This window comes from Bison bison, unplaced genomic scaffold (genome assembly GCF_000754665.1).
Source record: "Bison bison bison isolate TAMUID 2011002044 unplaced genomic scaffold, Bison_UMD1.0 scf7180017864270, whole genome shotgun sequence".
NCBI classification, from domain to species: domain Eukaryota; kingdom Metazoa; phylum Chordata; class Mammalia; order Artiodactyla; family Bovidae; genus Bison; species Bison bison.
Window position 1 is genome coordinate 9,060,289 of NW_011494842.1, and position 4,528 is coordinate 9,064,816.

Sequence of the window (4,528 nt, forward strand, 5' to 3'; positions counted from 1 at the left end):
TGCGGGGACAAAGTCCAGACTCTGTGGCCCGTGTGTAAGGCCCTCTGCCCAGGGTCTCAACTCTCCCCTCCAGCTCCTCCTCTGTGCTTCGCTCTATTTGACCTCTGCCTCCTTCACCCAGCCATCTCCCGCTCACAGGCTTTGACCCAGCAGGGGCTGGATCTCTTGGGCAACTTGTCCCTGCCCCCAACTCCAGTCTAGATGGGTTAGGGGCTGCCTCTGCGAGCTCACCAGGCGCATCTCTCCTGGGACCCTTACCTACATCGCCTAGTTACTGCCTGGTCTCTTGATCATCACCCAGCCAAGGATAGCAACTGTGGGCTTGGCGTATCTGAAAGAACGTTTGGTAAAGGAAGAAATGAGTACGTGAGTGAATTCAGTGCTATCTGCCAGGCCGTGTGGCAGAGAGCCCCACATGCCCACGGGCCCAGACATCCACGTGTGGATGCGTCCGCCTCCATGCAGTGGGAGGGGACACGTGCTTGCTTGTCAGATGGTGTCCCTGCTGAGTGTGTGCGTGGGTGGGTGTGGGTGGGTCCCTGCATTAATCAGCCAGCATCGCTGCTGGCGTCCTTCTGGCCAGCAGGTGGCGCTGCGCCCCTCCACGGCAGCGTGTGTCCATCCTGACTGCCACTGGCTGTCATCACCGGAGGGAGCCTGCCTCCCTCATCCTACAGGGGGCCAGGCCCGCAGGGTCTCCTGGGGAATCAGTCTTGGTGTTCCAATAGAGCAGCCAGGGCTCTGATGCCACAGTGTGCGAACTCCGGTTCAACCCATGTCCGTGGCACGATGAACACCGAGCGCCAACCCGGACCTCCACAGGACAGCCTGAAGTCCAGGCAGCTGTGGAGCACAAAGCTTGAAATAAAAGTATGAGCTCAAAAAAAATAATAAAGTATGGTCTCAGAGTCCCAGCTCTTAAGTGGAAATCATGGCAATGTGTAAGATGATATAATTGAGGTAAACCAAGGACCATGGGGGGGCTGTATCACTCTCAAACTGTAGCCCTGGAGGGCTTGTTAAAACATGGATTCCTGGGCTTCACCTGCCAGAGTCTCAGATTCAGAGGGTCTGGGGTGGGGCCTGTGAATCTGTATTTCTAACAAGTTCCTGAGTGGGTGCTGATGCTGCTGGTATGGGGACCACATTTTGAGAACCCCTGGGTACATACTTAGGGGAGACACAAGGTTACAAATGCAGCAGGCTTCTGGTGAGATGTGATGGAAGCAGAGGTGACGGAGGGGCAAACTCCAGGCGCTGCAGGGCCAAGGAGAGGGGACAGACCCCCGTGGCCTGGGCAGTAGGAAGGGGAGTGGACCCGGCTGTGCTCACTCCCACCACCGTTCTCAGCTCTGCCCCTGGGCAGTCGCACTGGAGGAAGTGAGCCCAGCGGCCGGCTGTCCGGTTGGCGGGGCACCAGGCTTGCTCCACTCCACGTGGCTGCTGCCTTTCCCCGAAAGGGATGGGTCAGTTCTCTGCTCCGGGCCTGGCCTCTGCTGTGCTTCCTCAGCTTCTGGGAACTCGCATTTCCTTTCTGTTTCTTTTTTTAATACTGCTTTCAAATCCAATTATCATGAAGGCAAAGCATGTCCATCTTAGAACATCCATACAAAGCAGAAAAGTGTAATGGAGAAAGCAAAGTTTCTTCTTCAGTGGAAGTTCCAGTCACTCAGGGGTAATCATCGTCTACTTCCTTCCTTGTACAGGTGTCTCCTGCACAATATTCTATCCGCTTGATATTGTAGCGTGAGTGTTGTCCTTTGACGTGAACATCCTTAGGAAACATGAATTTAAGGGCGGCACAAACGCACAGGTGCTGCTCTTGATGTAGAAACCGTGACCACCTGACCAGAAGTGTCAGGTGACTTCTCCAGGGGAACCTCCCAGAAAGGGACTCGCTCGGGCGAAAGGCATGAGAATTTTAAGACTCTTAATACATATGAACCACGTGCTTCCCAGAAACATTGTGCAGGTTGGTGGCCCGGCCCAGGGTGGGAGGGGAATGATAGCTGCTGGGCCAAATTCACAATGTTTGAAATGAAATGAGGAGGCCTATGCGGCCACACGGTGGGATGGAAGAAGGGCCTGGCACTGTCCAGCCTCCACAGCTGCTTGGGCAGTGCCATGCCCCATGCCATGCTTCCGGTGGAGGGTGTGGCACCTCTGATGGGACCTGGCCGGGGCAGAGATGCCCTCCTGTCCTGGAGCCAGTGTGGGACTAGTGTCAGAACATCAGAAATGACCACTTCGGGGACTTCCTTGGCGGTCCGGTAGTTAAGACTCTGTGCTCCGAGTGCATGGGGTCCAGGTTCAATCACTGGTCAGGGAACTAGATCCCACATGCCGCACAGCTTGACCTAAAAACAAATGACCACTTCCTCCCACTTCACCACCACCAATCTGACCCATCTCCATCAGGATGGTCTCGGTAGCCCTTCATTGTCTCCCTGTCCCCATCTGTCCCTTGCCACGTTAGTCTGTCTCCGTAGCAGCCAGAGAGATCCTTTTCAAACCTAAGTCAAGTTGGGCCACTCTTCAGCTCAAAACCCTCCAATGGCTCCCATCTCACTCAGGGTTAAAAGCAAAGACCTCACTGTGACCTCCAAGGTCTTTAGGATCGGTGCCTCCCCTACTCCCATTAGCTCTCTGACCTTGCTTCCCACCACCCCCTCCCTTACCTGCTCAGCCGCTCAATGCTCCTCAGAACAACCCGGCATAGTCCTGCCACAGGGCCTTTGCACTGCCGTTCCCTCTGCCTCAGCTAGCCACACTTCCTCAGCCATCCACAGGCCTCCTCTGCTCAAACGTCATTTCAGAGACAACCACAGGCAAATATGCCCTATTCTGGAAAGTCCCTCCCTGGACACCGTGTTGGTTCCCTCACCCTGTGTGACGCTCCTCAGGGCATTGCTCACTCACCTGACCGTCTGCCTTCCTGCCGAAGCGAGGCCTCTGTGAGGACGGTCCTCTTTGCCCATTTTGTTCTGTCTGGTTTTCTGTGAACCTGTTGAACAGACAACTTTTTTTTTTTTAAGTGAGAAGGCATGGGAAACTCCCCCAACCAGGGATTGAACCTGTGGTCTCTGCAATGGAAGCGTGGAATCTTAAGCACTAGACCACCAGAGAAATCCTGAATGGACAACTGACCGAAAGATTTCAGCAGCTGGGTACGAGTGTGGTTTCTCCCCTTGATCGTACCTTGCCACTTCTAAGTCGCCAGCTTGTGGACAGCAGCCGGTCCATACCAAGCACCCAAGTAGTGTTTATGTGGAGAACTTGAGGTGGGGCACAGGAGACGGCTGCATGGAGACTGGAAAACTGGGACTCGAGATGAGCCCCTGCCACTCTTAATCACACAGGCCTTAGGCAAGTCCCCTCACCTCTTTGAACCTTGGTTTTGTCATCCATAAAATGGGTATGATGATACCTGTGCTGCCAGCATCACAGGGCTGTGGTGAGGATTAAATGACAAATGTAGGTCAGCAAAGCCCAAGGACAGTCCTGCTCAAGCTGCAGCTCCTCTCTGAGGCTCTGCCCAACACCGCTCACCCCAGCAGCCACTCCCTGTTCTGAGTGCCTGTGGAGCCCTGCATAGGTATGTGGGTGTCTGAGAGCCGTGCTGGTGTATTTACTAAGACTGTGCACCCTTGAGGTGCCAGGCCTCACTATCTCTGCATCCATCGGCAGAGCACTGTGCCTGGCAGCTGGGCAGTGCCCCTTGGACATCTGATGACTGGCCAACAAATATATTCATTGAACGTGATAGACAAGTTACTGTGATATGAATAAATAAGGGTGGGGATTTCAGACCCAGACAGAGGGCTGGGGTGAGGCCACCCAGCTAGGGGCTGTCTGGGTTCTGGGCAGAGGGCCCGCAGGGAGACCAAGTGCCCCGACTGAAGAGGAAACGTGGGAGGGAACCAGACTCAGTGACACTGGGATACGGCCTGGCCAGCATCTTCCCCAGAGATCCGCCACATGGAGAGCATCTTCTGGGCTTTGGGGCAGAGGCCTGGCTACCCACCTGCATTCCTTGCTCTGTGTACCCAGGATCTCATGCTGGCCTTGCGGGCCACCCACAGGCTAGAAGGCTTTGCCCCACTCTGAGCTCATGGAACTCAATGCCCCGACCTGAGACAGGGAGTCATCTCACCTGGGTTCAGGCAGGCACCCTGGTGGAATTTGGTCAGGGAGACCACGCCACACTATTCAGTCGGGTTTTAAAAGCCCCAGTGATCCTATGCCCCTACTCAATAAACTCTGGCCAAATGACTCTCCCTAGGGCTGCCCAGGGAGGGTCCTGGGGTTTTCCAGGCCCTGCCGCCTTCCCTCTGCAGACTGGATGACCCAGACAGACTTAGCTGACAAACAGGCCCTACCCGGGAGGGGCGTGGGATGCAGTGAGCGAAACTCCATTTAGGAAGGAAATCTCAAAGCCAAAGTTGAGAAACCAGTGTCTCACCAAGGCCTGGGGGGGGTGGCGGCGGAGAGCCCAGGTGAGCCGACTCAGTCCTCAGGAATGGGTGGG

At 55.3% G+C, this 4,528-nt stretch overlaps 1 long non-coding RNA gene across 1 annotated transcript in view; it reads right to left on the reverse strand.

The window, feature by feature from the left end:
* The window catches only part of LOC104994956, a 59,842-nt gene that overhangs the window by 7,389 nt on the left and 47,925 nt on the right, over nucleotides 1-4,528 (reverse strand). The window contains exon 3 of the long non-coding RNA XR_826011.1: nucleotides 2,679-3,004. This is a non-coding gene — a long non-coding RNA (uncharacterized LOC104994956). The remainder of the gene's footprint in view (nucleotides 1-2,678; nucleotides 3,005-4,528) is intronic.